Source organism: Nematolebias whitei, chromosome 19, assembly GCF_014905685.2.
Source record: "Nematolebias whitei isolate Nwh7 chromosome 19, NemWhi1, whole genome shotgun sequence".
In the NCBI taxonomy this organism is placed as follows: Eukaryota; Metazoa; Chordata; class Actinopteri; order Cyprinodontiformes; family Rivulidae; genus Nematolebias; species Nematolebias whitei.
Window position 1 is genome coordinate 37,904,160 of NC_056516.1, and position 12,404 is coordinate 37,916,563.

Genomic DNA, 12,404 nt, shown 5'->3' on the forward strand with positions numbered 1-12,404 from the left:
AAACGAACTTTGTGTCTCTGAGTGGAAATAAATGGAAATGAGCATTTTGAGTACGAGTGCCGCAGCTGACGTGTTTCGCTACGTTTCACATGTAAATCCAGCCTCAACAGTTTAACTGTTCGCCCTGAAGAACTGGCACGAACGCGCCACACGCGCTGAGCTTATTTTGAGTAAATATTAAAATTACGGGCCGGACAGATCACGCTGTGTGGCTTCGTGAGCCGGACATTTTGCTTTAGTTTGGTGATTGTGCTTCAACGTGCTTTAAATCTGCTTCTTTTTTTAAAACTCTTCTAGATATGACCAACAAAGTCCACGCTCAATAATCCAGGTATATAATCCAACAATTTTTCAGTCAGGTCATCTGGACAGTTTCTTTTTTGGTTATGAAACGTTTCGCCTTCCATCCAGAAGGCTTCATCAGTCAAGGAAACACACAACACAAAACTGATTCTTCCCCCAACAGCTTACTCCAAAGTGGAACAAACCAGTCATGTTGGTGCTAAGATGGTCTCTTTGGCACGCCCCCTCCTCCGGTGCCGGCCCTCCTCCTCGTCGACAGTCATGTCAAACTGGTTCAAATGGATTGCTTTAATACCATCAAATTTATAGATAAATGTTAAATGTATGCTCTTACTCTTAGATTAATCTGGTGAATGACATTTGAGAGGTTGTGATAAATCTGAGATTAATAAAAAGTATGTTGGTTTAAGAAAAGTATCACCCGTCGCCTTTAGTTTTAGACGGCTGAGGATCAGTTTTGCTCTTAACTTTAAAGCAGAGCAATAAAAAGTTCAGGTTTGTGTTTTCCTGCAGGAACGTGCAGTTTTCAGCTCATCCTTACGTTGATCTGTTTCACTCCACTGTTCTCGGTTTCCTCTCCTCCTTTTCCTCCCCTGGTTCTGCTCTTCGTCACCGTTTCCTCTCCTTCACGCGTCGCGGACGTTTAAACAGCTCTGGGCTTCAGCGGCGTCTGCTGGATCACGTTGTATATGTTGAAGCTGACGTGTGTAGTCTGTAGGAGCGTGGAGGCCCTGCTGTATGTCGACACGTGTCCGTACCTGCCTGCAACATTAAAATAACTCAATCTGACACGTTCAGGCTTTTTGTGTTGTTGTTTGAAAGTATTTTTTGGGGGTTAAAGACTTTTTAAACCTAAAATATTTAAAGTATACTATCAGTAGAACAGATTTTCCCTCTGCTCTGGTCCCTTCTGTGTTTATCTGGTTTTAGTCAATTATCTTTCACACTTCTTAGTAATTTTGTGGCTCTGATTTGGCGCTCCGACCCACAGTCTTTGAGCCCGAGAGGTTCTTGTGGGTTTCTTGCTCGAACACTGACAGACAAATGAGCCGTCGATGCGATCCAGGCTGTGACCTTTCAGTAGCCCACAGACTTGATCCCGCCATCCTCAGTTAGGATGATTCCTCCCAGTTTCTTCCAGAGGCTGAACGATGTGGAGAATATAAAAAGTCAGATGTTTTCGGGCGGAGGGTGGTGGGCTTGGAGGAGTTTGGAGTTGAGATTGGCCGGCGGTGTATTTGTGTAGGTTTGGCTCAGGCGGCAGATACGTCCTGCACCAGCCTCTCGTCTTGGCTCCAGTTTAGAGCACGATGGCAACAGACATCACACCGGGGCTGCCACGATCAGCCAGCCAACCAGCTGACCGCAAGCAGCCGGCCACCTACCGCACGCCGCGGGCGGACCGTTTGGTTTCTATAGCGACAGAGCGACTGTCTGCATCACGGCGGTTACCGGAGAACTGCGTCTGGAGGCGTCTGAACCTCAGGAACAGGTCCCAGCGTCAGACACTGATGTGTTTTCATGTGTGTTTATGCTTTCGGCGTGCTGCCATGTGCTCTCATGCAGAAACCTGAAGGCTGGGGGGATTTTACCACCAACCACCAGGAGTCTGATGGGACCGTCTGTAACTTAGTGCTCCTAAAATTAACATAAATGATCATTTCAGCTCATCAGACGGGATCAGGAGTGGACAATGTTCTGCTTTAGAGTCTGAATGATGAGCGTGCAGCTGCTGCACCTACTGCAGGAATATAAATATTTTATTCGTAATAATCATGAAGTTCAGTTAGTGCTCAGAATCTGTCGGGATTGACTCGGTTACTTCCACACCAATCTCTAGCTCAGTTTCTGTAAAGTGGGCGGGGTTTGAGACATTTTTGTGTTCGCTAAAGTTGATTTTCCGACTTGAATCACCTTGAACAGACTCGTGAGATATTTTGCTAACAGACTGAGAAACGCACACACAGAATGAAATACATTATCGCCCCCTTTCAGGAGGGTGATGAATATATTCAGTGACATTTCAGCGTGGAGTAACGCAACACGTTTACTGAAGTTTGAGTTTTTTTTAATAAACCACAGATTTATTTAAGGAAACAAAATAATTTTTAAAGTCAAATTATATCGGAGTAAATTTCTGTAATATCTTCGAGACTTTGATTTGCACGGTTCCCCAGAGTGAGCGGATCGGTAATTTTCTGGAGTCAACCCAAATCAAGATGGCCACCACAGATAATGGTTCTTAGCAAACACAAAACAGATCATACATCAGTCAGTTTTACAGCTTTTGATCTAAAACTTGATGTGGTAGTAGCTGAGAGTCATCCCCAACACGTTCTCTGAGCTCTAACAGGTCCGAGAGATTTGTCATACACACCACACGTGATACATGAGGTGGGATGAAACTTCTGTATGTACCAGTTCCATCCAACAAAAACACAAATGTTAAAGAAAAACATTAGTAAGGTCATCCAAGAGCTAACGCTGTTTTCAAGGTTTGATGCTAATTGTTTTAACTCAATGAGATCTTGGTTAAAACTGACGCAAAAGACTGCAGCACCAAACGATTCCTTCAAGGAATTCAAGGTGTTTTTTATTCTAGGCTTACAATCCATCTTCTATCACTTATCCATACTTGGGTCACAGAGGGACAGGAGAGAAACCCAGATCTCCTCCCCAGCAACACTTTCTAGCTCGATCTGGGGGACCAACCCCGAGGTGTTTCCAGGCCAGAGAAGATACAAATCCCTCCAGCGACTTCTGAGTGACCTACCAGTGGGATGTGACCAGGAAACCTCTAAAGGAAGGTGTCCAGGAGGCATCCTGATCAGATGATCCACCTCAGCTGACTCTTCTATGTGGAGGAGCAGCAGCTCCATTCTGAGCTCCCTCCAGATGACAGAGCTCTTACTGCATCTCTAAGGCTGAGCCCGGCCACCCTACGAAGGAAGCTCAGTTCAGCCACTTGTATCCAGGATCTCATCCTGTCGGTCATGATCCAAACCTCCTGACCACAGGTGAGGGTCGAAACACAGACAGTAAATCAAGGTCAACAAGTGTGAGCCCATAACCCAGTTAACCCAGTTGCTGATAGTTGGTACACACTCCACAGTCCCCCTTTTTAAAATGGGAACGACCACCTCGGTCTGCCGCTCCACAGGCGTTGTCCCAGTCCTCCATGTGACATTGAAGAGACGTGTCAACCATGACAGTTCCACAACATCCAGAACCTTCAACGTCTCAGGGAGAATCTCGTCCACCCCAGGCGCCCTGCCACCGAGGAGCTTTGTGACTACCTTTGTGACCTCTGCCATGGTATTGGACTCGTCTACCCCTGAATCCTCAGATTCTTCCTCCTCAAAGGTGGACATGGTGGCTGGATTAAAGAGATCCTCGAGGTGCTCCTTCCACTGTTGAACAACATCCTCAGTTCGTGTCAGCAGTTCTCCACCCAAACCAAACAGCCTGGGATAGGGTTTGCTTTCTCTGATTATTTGGGGACCGAGATGATGTCGAGGTAGGGCAGCCGACTGGGGACCAGAAAGTTGCAGGTTCAACTCTCTGCCATGTCTATATATCATGTTGTCCTTGAGCAAGACACCCCATCTCTAACTGCTCCCCAGGCACTTACCTAGCTGCCCGCTGCTCCACCTGGGTGTGTCTCAGGTGTGATGGGTTAAAGAACTATCATCATTGTATAGAAACATACAGTGACGACAACACAGCACTTTTCTTTTCCTGAGTCAGCGCACAGTTGACAGATCTTCCTCAAGGTCAACCAACAGTCCTTCTTCATGGCCTCCCCGAACTCCTTCCATGTCCGAGTGTTTTCTTCCATCACGACCAAAGCCACAGTCCTTCTGGTTTCTCTGTCTCTGTCAGCGGCTTCAGGAATCCTCCGGAACAACCAAGTCCTGATGGCCTCCTTTTCAGCTTGATGGTCTCCATCACCGCTGGTGTTCATCAGCGGGTACTTTGGTTGTTGCCTCGACCTGCACCAGTGACCTTCAGGCCACAGCTCCTGGAAGCTGCATCGGCAATGGAGGCCCTGAACATGGCCCGTTCAGATTCCATGTCCCCACTCACCGCGGGACACGTGGAAAACTCTCCCAGAGGTGTGAGATGAAAGACGTACAGACCCACGTGTGGACGTTATGATCTATATATATATAAACATTTATTAAACTTTCCATACATGAACGACATTTCTTACGTTCATAGACACAACTAATCTTTGAGCTTCACATCGTTACCAGTCAAACGGCACAATAAAGAAAAAAATATTGACACATGAAACAATCGTGTGCAGCGTTTTATTTAAAGAACGCTTGGACCCCCCATGACTGGACCTAAAAGGTTCTATCAGCGGTGCTGAAAGCAGTTCTGGGAAATGTAGTAAATCAGTGCTAAACTGGGACTGAGAACTCACCCGAGGTCCAGTTGTGTTTTTAAACGGACGCATGACGGAGCAGTCGGAGAATGTGAGCAGTGGATTATGGGAGGAAGCGGTGCAGGCTGCCAATAGGAAGAGGGAGTTCCTCCAGAGATAGTCCGAGGAGGCCCGCACGAACACTGAGCTTTATTTAGACTGACACCGTTCCACACATACTTCACCCTGACTGCTGGCTGCTCCTCTTCCTCACTTCCTCCTCAGCACGCCAACTCACACCTCTGCCCCGACCCGTCTGTCTGCTGCTCTCGGGTTTCCCTTACTCATCTTCTTCGCTGTCTTCATCACAGACTGCAGCGAGGCCAAATATAATCCTCACACTCCTTTCTCCTGTGTCTTTTAATAAACTCTAATCCAATGTGGGATTTACTTTTGTGGAAACTCTGCAGACGAGTTAACTTGTTCCTGATGTGAACATTCTGCATCACTTAGTGAGACCGGAGCAACGAACTGCTCGGCCTCCCTGTAAAAGTTTCCTCCGGGGTGTCGGAAAGTTGGAAAGAACCACAGCTTCAGGAGCGGTGAGGCTTTAGTTTGGATCCTGTTACAGTGGACCAGATCTTTAATCTGTCCATGTGGCCGGTCCCTGTAGACCCAAAACAAGAGCTGTGTTTGACATCCCAACGTAAAGTTGAGTTCTTCCTGGTGTGTGTTGGCAGCCATCCAGCAGGACCGTCCTTGTCTTTGTGTTCATGGACTGGATCTTAAGGTGGGTTTTAGGAACCTCGAGGTCTCATTTCTTAGCTTTTTGCAGATGATGTGGTTCTGTTGGCTTCTTGAAGTCCTGACCTCAGCTCCTCTAAGTCTGAATCCGAGGCCCGACTCTCCAGGTTGAAGATGAGTCTCCGTCTGAAGCGGGGGAGTAACTTGGAAAAGTGTTGGCTTGATGGAACAAGAAATTGGTCGATGGCGGTTTTGTATTGAGTAATGAGGACGGTGCTCCGGTCTCTATTGGTTAAGAAAGAGCTCAACCAAAGGTCAGTGCTCTCAGTTTACTAGTTCATATCTTCCAACCCCCACATGTGGTCGTCAGATGTGGGTTACGATCAGAGGAGCGCAGTAGATACTCTAAAAGTACCTTAAAGCTATTTGCTTGTTGCTCCGGCTGTACATTAAAAGGTACAGCTGTTTGTTGGGGTCTTGAAGAACCTGGATCTTGAGCGCCACTCTCCTGCTTGATGTTTCTTAGCTTCATCGTGCCTAATTTGAATGATTGGCTTGTTTACAGACCTCTGAAGAATGTGAGGATACATCCATCCATCATCTTTTACTCGCTTCTTCCTTTTCGGGTCGCGGGGGTCACTGGTGCCCATGTCCAGCCATCACTGTACGAGAGGCGGGTGCCCCCTAACTAAACTGTAGAAGCAGAGAAATGACTAAAACCTGCAGGACAAAGGCCCTCAACCACTGACTTAAGATTCAGTTTTTGCACCCTCAACCCCCTGTCTCTGAGCTGCAACAGTTGGGAACAAGTTTCAAATGCCGTGTTGGAAGGAGGAGTTTAAAAAACGTTTAGAAATGCCTTCGAAGGTGTGCTGGAGCTGCAGCGCTCTTCAGTTTTAATGCTTGAATTTTAAACACGTTTGAAACGTTTGCCAGACAATTTTTCTCAGGGTTGTTTCGGGTCTCTGGAACCGGTTTCAAACTGTTCTTAAATTAGTTTCGGAACTCTAGAGCTGCATTTTCTTACCGATATGTTTTTAAACTTCCAGCTAAGTGTGGCCAGGTTCAGGTGTAGTTCAGTGAAAATCTACGTTTGTTCTCATAATTTAATGTCTCCTAGAGTCACAGCTAAGTCAAATATTACCATGAAGTGCCGGTGACATCAATTTTTCACAAACATACAGGGTAGACGCATGTTTAAAAATGTCATTAATAAAGATTTGCAAAAAAACTTCACACCTCTGTGCCAAACAGTTGTTGAGCTATTCATGTCTGCAAAACCAGGAAGGAACAGGAAACACGTCATTTCTGCAGCGTAGAGAAGAGTCTGTTTCTTTAGAGTCATTATCAGAGAGAGACAAAGAAGAGTCAGACTTCAAATATTATTATTTCTATAAACAAAGACCAGGAAGTTCCTCTTTGATGCCACTTCCTGTTTCACTTTGACTGCACCAAGTTCAAAAGGAAATGTGCCATTTCTGCAACAAAATGGTTAAAATCACATGTGTAATACCAGATTTCCTAAATAAAATGTTTTCTTCCACTTTTTGTATTTGTAGGTTATGCACAGGAACTTTAAAGTCCCTTAACCTGCTGCAGGTAAGATACTGACTGCCTAGAACTACTCAAACAACCCATCCCTTTGACACTTTTCTTTTTCCCCTCCTGCTCAGTAAATCTAATCTGTTGTTTATTTATAAATATTTATGTTTACTGTAGATAGTTGAGGGGGAGGCTCCTGTTTTAAGTTTCCCCCCTCCCCTCCGACCTCCTAATAAAAGACTAAAGGAAAAATCTCTTTCTTTCCACTTGTTTTCTGTTCTCTCCTCCCCCACTGCTCCCCCGTTTCTTCCACGGCCTCACCGCTTTCCTCCTCTGTTCCACCCGGTGCTGCATTAATCTCATTACACATGTGAATACCAGCTGGGGGGAGTGGGGGAGGCAGAGGGGGAGGTGTGACGACCTGATGGAATGTAATGAAGTTTACAGTAACGTAAAGTTGGAATTCATTCAACCTTTATTTCTACAAGTTAATCCCACTGAGTCTCTGGGACTCACCTGAATCTGCCTCACACAATATATTCTGACCTTTATTTTAGTTAGTTAGTTAATTTTTGCAACAAAAAAAAAATATATATATAAAACATTCCTGCACCTTCTTTTTTTTAAATTCTGATTAGAGGCTCTAAGAAATAATTACTGTCAGCATGAATTATCACTAAATGTGTAAAATAAAAAGAACAAACTAAAAATATCTGATAAAGTGAAGAGATGTTAGAATTATTATAATAACTTATTTTACTCAAGGTTCTGTTTCAAAACATTCAACCGAGAAAAGCCAGAAGGCCTTGAGCGTGTTTTTCATCAGATGTGAGGAATCCGCAGTATTTTTATTCTCACGGATTCTGAATAATTTCTTTATCTAAATCTAAATATTAGACAATAATCTTACTCCGTCGGTGCTTCCTGCTCTGTTAAATCAAAGTTCTTGTGGCTGCCAGAGAACAGACGACAACAAAATGTTGAACGTCTGTGAAACGAGAACTTTATCCGTTTAAAATGACCGTGTGTCCAAAGAAGCAGCTGCAGAAACGAAGTGTCAATCAAATTTCTTCTGTTAATCTGAGGTCAGGACGTAACGGGTCCAACAGTCTTTCATCCGCTTTGCGTCATTTTGTACTTTTACCACATTGTACTCAGGTATTAGTACTTTGTTTACTCTTGTATTTCCAGTTTTTTGTTTGAGTACTAACTCCATCCATCCGACCTGAAAATACACAGTTTGCTGTAACTCTGACGCTCCTTTAATTTCTGATTATTCATTAATTTCCTGTCATTACTCGGTAATCCTTGCCCTAATCCTAACCTAATTCAAACCAGAATAACAGATTACTTTAAATCATTGACTCCCAGGAAGACAATGAAGAGACCAGAACAAAGAGAACCATGCTGGGAAGCTGACCCTGGGCCCAAAAATACCTATTCTGGGTACGAAAAGGCTCACAGTGGGTGCAAAGACACCGGTGATGGAAACAAAGGTGGTTTGAAGTGACTCTAAGGTCACAGGAGCGGCTGCAGGACGAAGTGGGGCTCAAATAAAGTGACCGGCGCTCGCCACGTTTCATACGTAGTGATGGAAACATTAAAAGTAGTTGACGTTAAACCACCTCCAGACCTCGTGTTGCACATGAAACGTGTTTCCTGCTGGGCTGCCACCGTTTGCTCCTTGAGTGGCTCACACATCCAGAACTCCCTCTTCCCTCCTCGTTGAGCTTGTTTTGGTTCTGATCTGACCCGGCTCCTGTCGGTGACTCACGGCTGGTCGCTGGGAGGGCGGGCGGGCGGCGCGGACGGGTCCAGTGTGGCTCCTGAAGAGTTCAAGCGCCAAGAAAATAAACAAGGCTTTAGATGACAAAGGGCCCATTCAGTCCCCGCCTCACTCGTTCTAACCCCCCGCTAAAAACTCATCCAGCTCCTATTTTTATCCTCATTTAAAGTCCTCTTTTTCTTCTACCATTTGCAACTTTTAGACCGTCTTATCCACACATCAAAGACAGCTTAGACAAAAAGACCAGAGCAGCAGAGAGACGGGCATCATGTGACCAGCCAGAGGGCAGACAGGCAGAGAGACAGACAGAAACACAAACAAGGGCCTCCTTATTCCACAAACAGGCTGTGGAGCTGCAGCTCAGAGGAACACGACATGGAAAATGTCCTCATCGCTCCGTCTTCAGCAGGAAAACACAGACGCCGGCCTCTCAGGAACATACAGGCCTTCTTCTCTGGGCTCTTTGGTCTGAAGAAGGCTTTTCTTCTGCGCTCAGATGGGCTCGAGTTTAAAAAAAGGCCTCTCCCGTTACACATTTGCTGTCGGCAGCTCTTTCTGGGTGGAGCTCAGCTGCCGTTTGACCCCCTCAGGCCTCGCTTTCCATTTTCAGAACAAGCCGAATTTCCTGACGGAGAAAACGTTTAATGAAAACAAAGAGCACCGCCCTGATTTAAGTGAATAATCTACAACTCAACAAACACCAGATTTGTTAACATTTCTAAGATAAAACTCAAACGTAACCAAGTTTTCTAACATCGTGCCTGATCAGGTCCTGTATTTCTGTATTATTTACCAATCAGCGTTTGATTGATCGCGCCTGTTTGCTGATTAGACTCATTAATACCTCTGTAATGATCAATTAGCTGTGATCATGATCACACCTGCGTGACGTCCCGCTGAGCGTTGGTTGCTGCCGTCGTCCTCGTCCCTCCAGCACCGCCGTCGCTCAGAGAGCAGAGAAACGCACGACGTCGGCCTTCTTCTACAGCCAGCGATTTATTTTTGACGTTTTACGCTGCTTTACGCTCCATACGAGAGAAAACGTCCTGTAAAAATAACAAAAGAAGTGTTGATAATTTGTCTTCCTGCACTCTGAAGATCTGAGGCGAGCAGGTATGACGCTCAGCTACTACCACACCTAATTTGAGCTCAGTATATATATATATATATATATATATATATATATATATATATATATATATATATATATATATATATATTATTCAAAACTAATTTGAATTGCTTTTTTTGTCACATCTATGACGTGTGCATTGATGAGATTTTTGTGGTAAAACATTTACCGTATTTTCCACCGTACACGTCGCACCGCCCTATAAGTCGTATCAGTCCAGTTATGTCTAATAAAGTTGAAAGAAACATAAATACGTTGCATCTTGTAAATGAGTCTTTGAGGCTCAATGTGATTTATCTGTTTAAATAAAGGTTGAATGAATTTATGTATTATGCATCACCGCTGACAATCTGGAAATGTGGTCCGGTGTTGTGCCAAAAATCGATTGGCTGTCAAACAGCGGCTGCGGGAGCGTGCACGGGAGGACTTTAACAAGAATTTAACAAGATTGACACCTAAAATCAATTATTTATTTGTTTGATATTTTAGTAAAGGTGCGTCTCAGCCGAACTTTTACTTAATAAATGCACTTGAATGGTCAAATCAGCTGCATTTCTCCAGGGCGGTGCAGAGAAATGAAGCTGATTTGACGGTTGCTCCAGGTGAGCTGGACGATGGTGTTAGTCTATGGCAAGCCGATTGTGCCATTAATAGCCACTTTTACCTATTACATGACATAACGGCATGCCATACAACACAAGTGCCATCTAGTGGCTGAACATGGTAGTGTTCAATATTTTCAGTCAGAATGAATGAAAACGGTCATATCTCAGTGAAAAATTGGTTTATATAGAAAAAAATCCATAAATAAATCGCTTCAGCATATAAGTCAAAGAGTATGCAAATTAGGAAAAAGGTGCGACTTATAGGCCAGAAAATACGGTAATTTAAAAGGTATCGCGTTCTCGATGAGTTTTCTTCTGCACGTTTTCAGCACGTGACCTAATCCTCCATTTTTCTGCTATTTCAACAGTTCGTGTCTCAAAACCTTCGGCTCATCCAGGACATCCCTGCTGGGACTTTTGGGATTCGTGCATTCTTAACTTTTTGAAATATTTAGCTTTGTCTGCCATTTTTGGTTTCATAGAAAATGAACGGAGCTCCCTTCACGTCCTTCAAACCCTTTAGCTGTTTACGACCTTTAACTGCTCATTTCAGCTGTTGTTTTCCTCTGATTGACCTTTTTCTGCTTTTCTTTGCTACTTTACGCCATTTGTGATTATTCCCAATAATTTAAAACTTTCTGCTAATTTCAGCCTTTTTTTTTCAGCTAATTTTTGAGCTAATCTCAGTTTGTTTTTAATCTATTCAGCCTCTCTGCCTATTTCAGCTTATCCTGCTCATTTCGGCTACATTTTTTATTATACAGGTTAATCCCATTGAGCCTCTGGGACTCATTTACAAGAGAGGCCTGATTTGAACAAAGAGTGCCGACAGTGGACAATCGTAAAGAATGTGTACGAATTGAGAATTTTTATTTCTGCTCGATTCAACTTTTTCTACATTTGTCTGCTGCTTTCAGCAAATGTCAGCTGTTTAAATTTAGCTCAGTTTCACGCAGTTTAGTGATTAAAACTTTTCAGCTGATTTCAGAAAAAAAAACGTTCACTGCGTTTTACCAGGAAGTGACATTTTATTGAAGTCTTCCAGTTTTTATACGTTAAAGTTTGTTCGAGAAAATCTCCCACTCACGTTGTTTACCCAGAAGAACAACTCGACGCCAGAAGATTTTTAACTATGATTTTATTTTCACGTCCGATTTTCAGGCCAGTTTACATGAATATACATAAAATGTACACGCATGAAGACCGGTCACGAGAATCTGCCTGGAGCTGCGACATCGGCTCGCTTTTATACCTTTATCAGTTCAGCTGAGTTCAGAGCTCAGATGGCCTGGGAGCCAGCTGCAGCCAAACATATGGTTCATGGGCGCAGACAAGATGGTGGAGACGGTTTCGGTCGTGTCTTCGGCTTCTTCTTCTTCTCAGACATAGAATAAAAACATTTGCGACCTTTGACCAAAAATCAGTTTCTGCCGACTCTTTATGAAACGGCGACACTCTGAGGTTGAAACGTGTTGGCGTTTTCACGATTTTAACGATTCGCGTTTCCCGCCGCCGATGCGTGCCGTCACCCCCGACCACGTTCTCTCAGTTCAGTCGTCAACAGTCGCAGATCACCGAGGAATCACCTTCAGCTGTGGCGGCCATCTTGAACTGGGTTTACTCCAGAAGAGAATCAGCTGTAGACGCTCATCTGTTCATCATTTTGCTCTCAGACAAAAAAACGACAAAAACATTGTCGCCTGCGTTTTGGTGGCAGGCGACGATGTTTTGTTGTTTTTGTCTCATTTAAATTTTTCCTTGTTTGGACCAGGACTCAAAGACCAAAACCTGGTTCCAATCAAACAGATCTTCAAATCAGGTTTGGGCTGAATATGTGAGGAGGCAGTGAGCAATCAGCTGAAAATGAAGTCAAAGGAAGGAGCTTCAGCTAATCAAAGGAGCTTCAGCTAATCAAAGGAGCTT